The following is a 12,700-nucleotide window of genomic DNA, read 5'->3' on the forward strand; positions in this document are numbered from 1 at the left end:
CCTGGCAAATCCGGGTTATGGATTGCATTTAAAAAGGCCCCGTGGGAGTGCAATGGGCCCCTGTCTTGCTGCTTAGCAATAATGGTATGGGTTTAGGTTCTGCTGTGTGTACTGGTGGTTGACTGCCCCCCAGCCCAGAGTGTGCATGGAAAATTGTCTGGCAGCCTCCCTGACAGCAAGCAGTGATAGTGCCCATGAAGGGCACCTTGTTGGGCCCGCCCCTTTCACGGTTATCGCTTCTCGGCCTTTTGGCTAAGATCAAGTGTAGTATCTGTTCTTATCAGTTTAATATCTGATACGTCCCCTATCTGGGGACCATATATTAAATGGATTTTTGAGAGCGGGGGCCGATTTCGAAGCTTGCTTCCGTCGCCCTATGCATTGACCCGATATGGCAGTATCTTCGGGTACAGTGCACCACCCCCTTACAGGGTTAAAAAGAAAGATTCCTACTTTCATTGCTACCTGCTTGCTGGCTAGCCAGCTAGCCAGCCCTGTGGGCCTTGCTGCTGCTGCAGCCAAAAAACAAAAGGTGGTGCTGCTGCTGCTTCTGCTGCTTCTGCTTCTGCTTGTGTCTGGCCGCTGTTGGAGCGTCCAGGCACAGGACTTCTGCTGCTGCTGACTAAATGGCCTCCTTAATTGGATCATTTGAGTAGCCAGCACACCTGTGCAGGTAGGGCATGACATGATAGGCAGCTGCCTTGATAGCGGTTGGGTGCTGAATGTTCCTAATTGACAAAATAAGATTAATGCTTATGAAGAAATATAAAATCTCATCCCTTCCCCAATATCGCGCCACACCCCTACCCCTTAATTCCCTGGTTGAACTTGATGGACATATGTCTTTTTTCGACCGTACTAACTATGTAACTATGTAACATAACATGGGGGGGGTCTCCTGGCTGTTCACACAGGTGTGTCATTGCTGTACATTGACCATGCATTGCTTCTGTGGTATTGCAAAGGCAAAGACAAATGCTTCCAGCCATCCATTGCACTAATGGATTGGTCATCAGCTGGCTGTCTATGTCCCGCATCAATATAGACCAAAGTACAGAGGGTTAGGCTATGCTATTGTGCACCTACCTGATGCATCAGAAGGTGCGAGGCCCTTGCTAAATTCTGTGCACAGACTTTGAGATCTATACTTTAGACTGTATCTAAACCTGCTCCAACATGGACTGACATTCTGGCCTACTTTCAGCCGATGCGACTTGTCTGTCGCTGAACAGTCGCTTTTTATGTATTCAGCACCTATGTATAATGTTGTAAAAATGCTCTAGAAGCTAAAGTCGCAGAAATGTCACACATATTTGGCCTGCAACTTTCTGTGCGACAAATTCAGACAGGAAAAATCAGTATAAATCCTTAGAAAATTATCCCCCAGTGTCTCCATCTGCTGGCGGTATTGAATAAGCATTGCTGCACTGATGGGGTATGCATTAGACGAAAAAAAAAGAAGAAAAAGAAGAATAATACGCCCAGAAAAGAGGCGAAAAGGAGAAAAACGTAAAAAAACGTGAAAAAAAAGTAAGAGGAAGAGAAGGGAAAAAAAGGTGGAAATGGGTTTAAAAGTGATTTCGGCGGAGAAATATATATATCTATATATATATATATATATATATATATATATATATATATATATACGCGCACACACACACATATATATAAACGTATTCTCCGTTGAGATATTGCAGCCGCTGCTGTGTCCAGGCCCAGGAGCCTTAGCACTGTGCTGTGATGTCACTCAATACCACTGACATCACTAGGTGTAAACAACATCTCTCCTTTGCTGTGTATGTGACTATGGAGCTGTTTGGTGATGTCGTCTATTATGGCCTTCATAGAAGCAACAGGAGATTGTTGCATCCATCTAGAACCCTCAGAACTACAGTGCTATGATGTCACTCACTTCCACAGGCCTTGCAGAGTGTAAACAACAACAACCCAGCTTTGTTGTGTATGTAACCATAGGGATTTGTGATGTCACCTAGAACCTTCACAGCAGCGACAGCTTTATGAGGAGCATCAGCACTGCTCTGCCTGAGCAGAACCATCACCGCCATAGGTTGTCAAATAACCCGGGTTTAACCCACACAGGTAAGTCCAATGGGGTGCAGGCATGTCCTCTATGCTTACAGCTTCCCGTGGGTGTTGGTTTGATACCGTTTGGGGACAGCCAAGGAGGCATCTGCAGGCAACAAAGGTAGGTGTGTGCTTGTGTGTGTGTTTCCTATGCAGATCCTAAGCCCAGTGTCACATGCAAGTAGGAGGAGTAAGAAGGGTTCCTGGCAAATCCGGGTTATGGATTGCATTTAAAAAGGCCCCGTGGGAGTGCAATGGGCCCCTGTCTTGCTGCTTAGCAATAATGGTATGGGTTTAGGTTCTGCTGTGTGTACTGGTGGTTGACTGCCCCCCAGCCCAGAGTGTGCATGGAAAATTGTCTGGCAGCCTCCCTGACAGCAAGCAGTGATAGTGCCCATGAAGGGCACCTTGTTGGGCCCGCCCCTTTCACGGTTATCGCTTCTCGGCCTTTTGGCTAAGATCAAGTGTAGTATCTGTTCTTATCAGTTTAATATCTGATACGTCCCCTATCTGGGGACCATATATTAAATGGATTTTTGAGAACGGGGGCCGATTTCGAAGCTTGCTTCCGTCGCCCTATGCATTGACCCGATATGGCAGTATCTTCGGGTACAGTGCACCACCCCCTTACAGGGTTAAAAAGAAAGATTCCTACTTTCATTGCTACCTGCTTGCTGGCTAGCCAGCTAGCCAGCCCTGTGGGCCTTGCTGCTGCTGCAGCAGCCAAAAAACAAAAGGTGGTGCTGCTGCTGCTTCTGCTGCTTCTGCTTCTGCTTGTGTCTGGCCGCTGTTGGAGCGTCCAGGCACAGGACTTCTGCTGCTGCTGACTAAATGGCCTCCTTAATTGGATCATTTGAGTAGCCAGCACACCTGTGCAGGTAGGGCATGACATGATAGGCAGCTGCCTTGATAGCGGGTGGGTGCTGAATGTTCCTAATTGACAAAATAAGATTAATGCTTATGAAGAAATATAAAATCTCATCCCTTCCCCAATATCGCGCCACACCCCTACCCCTTAATTCCCTGGTTGAACTTGATGGACATATGTCTTTTTTCGACCGTACTAACTATGTAACTATGTAACATAACATGGGGGGGGGGGGTCTCCTGGCTGTTCACACAGGTGTGTCATTGCTGTACATTGACCATGCATTGCTTCTGTGGTATTGCAAAGGCAAAGACAAATGCTTCCAGCCATCCATTGCACTAATGGATTGGTCATCAGCTGGCTGTCTATGTCCCGCATCAATATAGACCAAAGTACAGAGGGTTAGGCTATGCTATTGTGCACCTACCTGATGCATCAGAAGGTGCGAGGCCCTTGCTAAATTCTGTGCACAGACTTTGAGATCTATACTTTAGACTGTATCTAAACCTGCTCCAACATGGACTGACATTCTGGCCTACTTTCAGCCGATGCGACTTGTCTGTCGCTGAACAGTCGCTTTTTATGTATTCAGCACCTATGTATAATGTTGTAAAAATGCTCTAGAAGCTAAAGTCGCAGAAATGTCACACATATTTGGCCTGCAACTTTCTGTGCGACAAATTCAGACAGGAAAAATCTGTATAAATCCTTAGAAAATTATCCCCCAGTGTCTCCATCTGCTGGCGGTATTGAATAAGCATTGCTGCACTGATGGGGTATGCATTAGACGAAAAAAAAGAAGAAAAAGAAGAATAATACGCCCAGAAAAGAGGCGAAAAGGAGAAAAACGTAAAAAAACTTGAAAAAAAAGTAAGAGGAAGAGAAGGGAAAAAAAGGTGGAAATGGGTTTAAAAGTGATTTCGGCGGAGAAATATATATATATATATATATATATATATATATATATATACGCGCACACACACACATATATATAAACGTATTCTCCGTTGAGATATTGCAGCCGCTGCTGTGTCCAGGCCCAGGAGCCTTAGCACTGTGCTGTGATGTCACTCAATACCACTGACATCACTAGGTGTAAACAACATCTCTCCTTTGCTGTGTATGTGACTATGGAGCTGTTTGGTGATGTCGTCTATTATGGCCTTCATAGAAGCAACAGGAGATTGTTGCATCCATCTAGAACCCTCAGAACTACAGTGCTATGATGTCACTCACTTCCACAGGCCTTGCAGAGTGTAAACAACAACAACCCAGCTTTGTTGTGTATGTAACCATAGGGATTTGTGATGTCACCTAGAACCTTCACAGCAGCGACAGCTTTATGAGGAGCATCAGCACTGCTCTGCCTGAGCAGAACCATCACCGCCATAGGTTGTCAAATAACCCGGGTTTAACCCACACAGGTAAGTCCAATGGGGTGCAGGCATGTCCTCTATGCTTACAGCTTCCCGTGGGTGTTGGTTTGATACCGTTTGGGGACAGCCAAGGAGGCATCTGCAGGCAACAAAGGTAGGTGTGTGCTTGTGTGTGTGTTTCCTATGCAGATCCTAAGCCCAGTGTCACATGCAAGTAGGAGGAGTAAGAAGGGTTCCTGGCAAATCCGGGTTATGGATTGCATTTAAAAAGGCCCCGTGGGAGTGCAATGGGCCCCTGTCTTGCTGCTTAGCAATAATGGTATGGGTTTAGGTTCTGCTGTGTGTACTGGTGGTTGACTGCCCCCCAGCCCAGAGTGTGCATGGAAAATTGTCTGGCAGCCTCCCTGACAGCAAGCAGTGATAGTGCCCATGAAGGGCACCTTGTTGGGCCCGCCCCTTTCACGGTTATCGCTTCTCGGCCTTTTGGCTAAGATCAAGTGTAGTATCTGTTCTTATCAGTTTAATATCTGATACGTCCCCTATCTGGGGACCATATATTAAATGGATTTTTGAGAGCGGGGGCCGATTTCGAAGCTTGCTTCCGTCGCCCTATGCATTGACCCGATATGGCAGTATCTTCGGGTACAGTGCACCACCCCCTTACAGGGTTAAAAAGAAAGATTCCTACTTTCATTGCTACCTGCTTGCTGGCTAGCCAGCTAGCCAGCCCTGTGGGCCTTGCTGCTGCTGCAGCCAAAAAACAAAAGGTGGTGCTGCTGCTGCTTCTGCTGCTTCTGCTTCTGCTTGTGTCTGGCCGCTGTTGGAGCGTCCAGGCACAGGACTTCTGCTGCTGCTGACTAAATGGCCTCCTTAATTGGATCATTTGAGTAGCCAGCACACCTGTGCAGGTAGGGCATGACATGATAGGCAGCTGCCTTGATAGCGGTTGGGTGCTGAATGTTCCTAATTGACAAAATAAGATTAATGCTTATGAAGAAATATAAAATCTCATCCCTTCCCCAATATCGCGCCACACCCCTACCCCTTAATTCCCTGGTTGAACTTGATGGACATATGTCTTTTTTCGACCGTACTAACTATGTAACTATGTAACATAACATGGGGGGGGTCTCCTGGCTGTTCACACAGGTGTGTCATTGCTGTACATTGACCATGCATTGCTTCTGTGGTATTGCAAAGGCAAAGACAAATGCTTCCAGCCATCCATTGCACTAATGGATTGGTCATCAGCTGGCTGTCTATGTCCCGCATCAATATAGACCAAAGTACAGAGGGTTAGGCTATGCTATTGTGCACCTACCTGATGCATCAGAAGGTGCGAGGCCCTTGCTAAATTCTGTGCACAGACTTTGAGATCTATACTTTAGACTGTATCTAAACCTGCTCCAACATGGACTGACATTCTGGCCTACTTTCAGCCGATGCGACTTGTCTGTCGCTGAACAGTCGCTTTTTATGTATTCAGCACCTATGTATAATGTTGTAAAAATGCTCTAGAAGCTAAAGTCGCAGAAATGTCACACATATTTGGCCTGCAACTTTCTGTGCGACAAATTCAGACAGGAAAAATCAGTATAAATCCTTAGAAAATTATCCCCCAGTGTCTCCATCTGCTGGCGGTATTGAATAAGCATTGCTGCACTGATGGGGTATGCATTAGACGAAAAAAAAAGAAGAAAAAGAAGAATAATACGCCCAGAAAAGAGGCGAAAAGGAGAAAAACGTAAAAAAACGTGAAAAAAAAGTAAGAGGAAGAGAAGGGAAAAAAAGGTGGAAATGGGTTTAAAAGTGATTTCGGCGGAGAAATATATATATCTATATATATATATATATATATATATATATATATATATATATATATACGCGCACACACACACATATATATAAACGTATTCTCCGTTGAGATATTGCAGCCGCTGCTGTGTCCAGGCCCAGGAGCCTTAGCACTGTGCTGTGATGTCACTCAATACCACTGACATCACTAGGTGTAAACAACATCTCTCCTTTGCTGTGTATGTGACTATGGAGCTGTTTGGTGATGTCGTCTATTATGGCCTTCATAGAAGCAACAGGAGATTGTTGCATCCATCTAGAACCCTCAGAACTACAGTGCTATGATGTCACTCACTTCCACAGGCCTTGCAGAGTGTAAACAACAACAACCCAGCTTTGTTGTGTATGTAACCATAGGGATTTGTGATGTCACCTAGAACCTTCACAGCAGCGACAGCTTTATGAGGAGCATCAGCACTGCTCTGCCTGAGCAGAACCATCACCGCCATAGGTTGTCAAATAACCCGGGTTTAACCCACACAGGTAAGTCCAATGGGGTGCAGGCATGTCCTCTATGCTTACAGCTTCCCGTGGGTGTTGGTTTGATACCGTTTGGGGACAGCCAAGGAGGCATCTGCAGGCAACAAAGGTAGGTGTGTGCTTGTGTGTGTGTTTCCTATGCAGATCCTAAGCCCAGTGTCACATGCAAGTAGGAGGAGTAAGAAGGGTTCCTGGCAAATCCGGGTTATGGATTGCATTTAAAAAGGCCCCGTGGGAGTGCAATGGGCCCCTGTCTTGCTGCTTAGCAATAATGGTATGGGTTTAGGTTCTGCTGTGTGTACTGGTGGTTGACTGCCCCCCAGCCCAGAGTGTGCATGGAAAATTGTCTGGCAGCCTCCCTGACAGCAAGCAGTGATAGTGCCCATGAAGGGCACCTTGTTGGGCCCGCCCCTTTCACGGTTATCGCTTCTCGGCCTTTTGGCTAAGATCAAGTGTAGTATCTGTTCTTATCAGTTTAATATCTGATACGTCCCCTATCTGGGGACCATATATTAAATGGATTTTTGAGAACGGGGGCCGATTTCGAAGCTTGCTTCCGTCGCCCTATGCATTGACCCGATATGGCAGTATCTTCGGGTACAGTGCACCACCCCCTTACAGGGTTAAAAAGAAAGATTCCTACTTTCATTGCTACCTGCTTGCTGGCTAGCCAGCTAGCCAGCCCTGTGGGCCTTGCTGCTGCTGCAGCAGCCAAAAAACAAAAGGTGGTGCTGCTGCTGCTTCTGCTGCTTCTGCTTCTGCTTGTGTCTGGCCGCTGTTGGAGCGTCCAGGCACAGGACTTCTGCTGCTGCTGACTAAATGGCCTCCTTAATTGGATCATTTGAGTAGCCAGCACACCTGTGCAGGTAGGGCATGACATGATAGGCAGCTGCCTTGATAGCGGGTGGGTGCTGAATGTTCCTAATTGACAAAATAAGATTAATGCTTATGAAGAAATATAAAATCTCATCCCTTCCCCAATATCGCGCCACACCCCTACCCCTTAATTCCCTGGTTGAACTTGATGGACATATGTCTTTTTTCGACCGTACTAACTATGTAACTATGTAACATAACATGGGGGGGGGGGGGTCTCCTGGCTGTTCACACAGGTGTGTCATTGCTGTACATTGACCATGCATTGCTTCTGTGGTATTGCAAAGGCAAAGACAAATGCTTCCAGCCATCCATTGCACTAATGGATTGGTCATCAGCTGGCTGTCTATGTCCCGCATCAATATAGACCAAAGTACAGAGGGTTAGGCTATGCTATTGTGCACCTACCTGATGCATCAGAAGGTGCGAGGCCCTTGCTAAATTCTGTGCACAGACTTTGAGATCTATACTTTAGACTGTATCTAAACCTGCTCCAACATGGACTGACATTCTGGCCTACTTTCAGCCGATGCGACTTGTCTGTCGCTGAACAGTCGCTTTTTATGTATTCAGCACCTATGTATAATGTTGTAAAAATGCTCTAGAAGCTAAAGTCGCAGAAATGTCACACATATTTGGCCTGCAACTTTCTGTGCGACAAATTCAGACAGGAAAAATCTGTATAAATCCTTAGAAAATTATCCCCCAGTGTCTCCATCTGCTGGCGGTATTGAATAAGCATTGCTGCACTGATGGGGTATGCATTAGACGAAAAAAAAGAAGAAAAAGAAGAATAATACGCCCAGAAAAGAGGCGAAAAGGAGAAAAACGTAAAAAAACTTGAAAAAAAAGTAAGAGGAAGAGAAGGGAAAAAAAGGTGGAAATGGGTTTAAAAGTGATTTCGGCGGAGAAATATATATATATATATATATATATATATATATACGCGCACACACACACATATATATAAACGTATTCTCCGTTGAGATATTGCAGCCGCTGCTGTGTCCAGGCCCAGGAGCCTTAGCACTGTGCTGTGATGTCACTCAATACCACTGACATCACTAGGTGTAAACAACATCTCTCCTTTGCTGTGTATGTGACTATGGAGCTGTTTGGTGATGTCGTCTATTATGGCCTTCATAGAAGCAACAGGAGATTGTTGCATCCATCTAGAACCCTCAGAACTACAGTGCTATGATGTCACTCACTTCCACAGGCCTTGCAGAGTGTAAACAACAACAACCCAGCTTTGTTGTGTATGTAACCATAGGGATTTGTGATGTCACCTAGAACCTTCACAGCAGCGACAGCTTTATGAGGAGCATCAGCACTGCTCTGCCTGAGCAGAACCATCACCGCCATAGGTTGTCAAATAACCCGGGTTTAACCCACACAGGTAAGTCCAATGGGGTGCAGGCATGTCCTCTATGCTTACAGCTTCCCGTGGGTGTTGGTTTGATACCGTTTGGGGACAGCCAAGGAGGCATCTGCAGGCAACAAAGGTAGGTGTGTGCTTGTGTGTGTGTTTCCTATGCAGATCCTAAGCCCAGTGTCACATGCAAGTAGGAGGAGTAAGAAGGGTTCCTGGCAAATCCGGGTTATGGATTGCATTTAAAAAGGCCCCGTGGGAGTGCAATGGGCCCCTGTCTTGCTGCTTAGCAATAATGGTATGGGTTTAGGTTCTGCTGTGTGTACTGGTGGTTGACTGCCCCCCAGCCCAGAGTGTGCATGGAAAATTGTCTGGCAGCCTCCCTGACAGCAAGCAGTGATAGTGCCCATGAAGGGCACCTTGTTGGGCCCGCCCCTTTCACGGTTATCGCTTCTCGGCCTTTTGGCTAAGATCAAGTGTAGTATCTGTTCTTATCAGTTTAATATCTGATACGTCCCCTATCTGGGGACCATATATTAAATGGATTTTTGAGAACGGGGGCCGATTTCGAAGCTTGCTTCCGTCGCCCTATGCATTGACCCGATATGGCAGTATCTTCGGGTACAGTGCACCACCCCCTTACAGGGTTAAAAAGAAAGATTCCTACTTTCATTGCTACCTGCTTGCTGGCTAGCCAGCTAGCCAGCCCTGTGGGCCTTGCTGCTGCTGCAGCCAAAAAACAAAAGGTGGTGCTGCTGCTGCTTCTGCTGCTTCTGCTTCTGCTTGTGTCTGGCCGCTGTTGGAGCGTCCAGGCACAGGACTTCTGCTGCTGCTGACTAAATGGCCTCCTTAATTGGATCATTTGAGTAGCCAGCACACCTGTGCAGGTAGGGCATGACATGATAGGCAGCTGCCTTGATAGCGGGTGGGTGCTGAATGTTCCTAATTGACAAAATAAGATTAATGCTTATGAAGAAATATAAAATCTCATCCCTTCCCCAATATCGCGCCACACCCCTACCCCTTAATTCCCTGGTTGAACTTGATGGACATATGTCTTTTTTCGACCGTACTAACTATGTAACTATGTAACATAACATGGGGGGGGGGGGGGGGGGGGGGTCTCCTGGCTGTTCACACAGGTGTGTCATTGCTGTACATTGACCATGCATTGCTTCTGTGGTATTGCAAAGGCAAAGACAAATGCTTCCAGCCATCCATTGCACTAATGGATTGGTCATCAGCTGGCTGTCTATGTCCCGCATCAATATAGACCAAAGTACAGAGGGTTAGGCTATGCTATTGTGCACCTACCTGATGCATCAGAAGGTGCGAGGCCCTTGCTAAATTCTGTGCACAGACTTTGAGATCTATACTTTAGACTGTATCTAAACCTGCTCCAACATGGACTGACATTCTGGCCTACTTTCAGCCGATGCGACTTGTCTGTCGCTGAACAGTCGCTTTTTATGTATTCAGCACCTATGTATAATGTTGTAAAAATGCTCTAGAAGCTAAAGTCGCAGAAATGTCACACATATTTGGCCTGCAACTTTCTGTGCGACAAATTCAGACAGGAAAAATCTGTATAAATCCTTAGAAAATTATCCCCCAGTGTCTCCATCTGCTGGCGGTATTGAATAAGCATTGCTGCACTGATGGGGTATGCATTAGACGAAAAAAAAGAAGAAAAAGAAGAATAATACACCCAGAAAAGAGGCGAAAAGGAGAAAAACGTAAAAAAACGTGAAAAAAAAGTAAGAGGAAGAGAAGGGAAAAAAAGGTGGAAATGGGTTTAAAAGTGATTTCGGCGGAGAAATATATATATATATATATATATATATATATATATATATATATATATACGCGCACACACACACATATATATAAACGTATTCTCCGTTGAGATATTGCAGCCGCTGCTGTGTCCAGGCCCAGGAGCCTTAGCACTGTGCTGTGATGTCACTCAATACCACTGACATCACTAGGTGTAAACAACATCTCTCCTTTGCTGTGTATGTGACTATGGAGCTGTTTGGTGATGTTGTCTATTATGGCCTTCATAGAAGCAACAGGAGATTGTTGCATCCATCTAGAATCCTCAGAACTACAGTGCTATGATGTCACTCACTTCCACAGGCCTTGCAGAGTGTAAAAAACAACAACCCAGCTTTGTTGTGTATGTAACCATAGGGATTTGTGATGTCACCTAGAACCTTCACAGCAGCGACAGCTTTATGAGGAGCATCAGCACTGCTCTGCCTGAGCAGAACCATCACCGCCATAGGTTGTCAAATAACCCGGGTTTAACCCACACAGGTAAGTCCAATGGGGTGCAGGCATGTCCTCTATGCTTACAGCTTCCCGTGGGTGTTGGTTTGATACCGTTTGGGGACAGCCAAGGAGGCATCTGCAGGCAACAAAGGTAGGTGTGTGCTTGTGTGTGTGTTTCCTATGCAGATCCTAAGCCCAGTGTCACATGCAAGTAGGAGGAGTAAGAAGGGTTCCTGGCAAATCCGGGTTATGGATTGCATTTAAAAAGGCCCCGTGGGAGTGCAATGGGCCCCTGTCTTGCTGCTTAGCAATAATGGTATGGGTTTAGGTTCTGCTGTGTGTACTGGTGGTTGACTGCCCCCCAGCCCAGAGTGTGCATGGAAAATTGTCTGGCAGCCTCCCTGACAGCAAGCAGTGATAGTGCCCATGAAGGGCACCTTGTTGGGCCCGCCCCTTTCACGGTTATCGCTTCTCGGCCTTTTGGCTAAGATCAAGTGTAGTATCTGTTCTTATCAGTTTAATATCTGATACGTCCCCTATCTGGGGACCATATATTAAATGGATTTTTGAGAACGGGGGCCGATTTCGAAGCTTGCTTCCGTCGCCCTATGCATTGACCCGATATGGCAGTATCTTCGGGTACAGTGCACCACCCCCTTACAGGGTTAAAAAGAAAGATTCCTACTTTCATTGCTACCTGCTTGCTGGCTAGCCAGCTAGCCAGCCCTGTGGGCCTTGCTGCTGCTGCAGCCAAAAAACAAAAGGTGGTGCTGCTGCTGCTTCTGCTGCTTCTGCTTCTGCTTGTGTCTGGCCGCTGTTGGAGCGTCCAGGCACAGGACTTCTGCTGCTGCTGACTAAATGGCCTCCTTAATTGGATCATTTGAGTAGCCAGCACACCTGTGCAGGTAGGGCATGACATGATAGGCAGCTGCCTTGATAGCGGGTGGGTGCTGAATGTTCCTAATTGACAAAATAAGATTAATGCTTATGAAGAAATATAAAATCTCATCCCTTCCCCAATATCGCGCCACACCCCTACCCCTTAATTCCCTGGTTGAACTTGATGGACATATGTCTTTTTTCGACCGTACTAACTATGTAACTATGTAACATAACATGGGGGGGGGGGGGGGGGGGTCTCCTGGCTGTTCACACAGGTGTGCCATTGCTGTACATTGACCATGCATTGCTTCTGTGGTATTGCAAAGGCAAAGACAAATGCTTCCAGCCATCCATTGCACTAATGGATTGGTCATCAGCTGGCTGTCTATGTCCCGCATCAATATAGACCAAAGTACAGAGGGTTAGGCTATGCTATTGTGCACCTACCTGATGCATCAGAAGGTGCGAGGCCCTTGCTAAATTCTGTGCACAGACTTTGAGATCTATACTTTAGACTGTATCTAAACCTGCTCCAACATGGACTGACATTCTGGCCTACTTTCAGCCGATGCGACTTGTCTGTCGCTGAACAGTCGCTTTTTATGTATTCAGCACCTATGTATAATGTTGTAA

The 12,700-nt window shown here is 46.2% G+C and overlaps 6 non-coding genes across 6 annotated transcripts; all 6 read left to right on the plus strand.

The window, feature by feature from the left end:
- The first annotated feature begins 232 nt into the window (after positions 1 to 232).
- LOC130348141 (U2 spliceosomal RNA) lies at positions 233 to 423 on the plus strand. Its single transcript, XR_008885925.1, has one exon. It is a non-coding gene; the product is annotated as a U2 spliceosomal RNA (small nuclear RNA).
- A 2,096-nt stretch (positions 424 to 2,519) lies between these two features.
- On the plus strand, positions 2,520 to 2,710 carry LOC130348125 (U2 spliceosomal RNA). The gene has a single exon (XR_008885911.1). It is a non-coding gene; the product is annotated as a U2 spliceosomal RNA (small nuclear RNA).
- Positions 2,711 to 4,796: 2,086 nt separating this feature from the next.
- LOC130348142 (U2 spliceosomal RNA) lies at positions 4,797 to 4,987 on the plus strand. The gene has a single exon (XR_008885926.1). It is a non-coding gene; the product is annotated as a U2 spliceosomal RNA (small nuclear RNA).
- A 2,098-nt stretch (positions 4,988 to 7,085) lies between these two features.
- On the plus strand, positions 7,086 to 7,276 carry LOC130348128 (U2 spliceosomal RNA). Its single transcript, XR_008885913.1, has one exon. It is a non-coding gene; the product is annotated as a U2 spliceosomal RNA (small nuclear RNA).
- A 2,081-nt stretch (positions 7,277 to 9,357) lies between these two features.
- Positions 9,358 to 9,548, plus strand: LOC130348129 (U2 spliceosomal RNA). The gene has a single exon (XR_008885914.1). It is a non-coding gene; the product is annotated as a U2 spliceosomal RNA (small nuclear RNA).
- A 2,101-nt stretch (positions 9,549 to 11,649) lies between these two features.
- Positions 11,650 to 11,840, plus strand: LOC130348130 (U2 spliceosomal RNA). Its single transcript, XR_008885915.1, has one exon. It is a non-coding gene; the product is annotated as a U2 spliceosomal RNA (small nuclear RNA).
- Positions 11,841 to 12,700: the final 860 nt, after the last annotated feature.

This window comes from Hyla sarda, unplaced genomic scaffold (assembly GCF_029499605.1).
Source record: "Hyla sarda isolate aHylSar1 unplaced genomic scaffold, aHylSar1.hap1 scaffold_866, whole genome shotgun sequence".
Taxonomy (NCBI): domain Eukaryota; kingdom Metazoa; phylum Chordata; class Amphibia; order Anura; family Hylidae; genus Hyla; species Hyla sarda.